The 259-nt window shown below is 38.6% G+C and overlaps 1 protein-coding gene across 1 annotated transcript in view; it reads left to right on the top strand.

The window, feature by feature from the left end:
• Positions 1-259, top strand: part of LOC119591909 — a gene marked incomplete at its 3' end in the record, with an annotated part of 31088 nt that overhangs the window by 12500 nt on the left and 18329 nt on the right.

Raw genomic sequence — 259 nt, 5'->3', positions numbered from 1 at the left:
TGAGTACCCTGCCAGCATACCTTCGTCATGCAACGTTCCCTTCGATATTGTTCTGTTTGGGTGAACAGACTGCAGTTCAAGAGGATTGTCTGTTCTCTGACCATGGCGGAGGGAAAAGCTAATGGTATTATTTGAAGAATATAAGGAATACGGAGGATTTCAGATATTCCGTAATTGAAAGCTTAAATGGAAGAAGAAAACAGAAATTAGGAAATCAAATAAGATGACTTAGTGGATTTTAAGAGAAAGAGTTATGGTG

The sequence above is a fragment of the Penaeus monodon genome, chromosome 29 (genome assembly GCF_015228065.2).
Source record: "Penaeus monodon isolate SGIC_2016 chromosome 29, NSTDA_Pmon_1, whole genome shotgun sequence".
Classification (NCBI taxonomy): domain Eukaryota; kingdom Metazoa; phylum Arthropoda; class Malacostraca; order Decapoda; family Penaeidae; genus Penaeus; species Penaeus monodon.
Note: the sequence above shows the minus strand (reverse complement) of the source record. Positions and strands in the feature narration are given on the sequence as shown.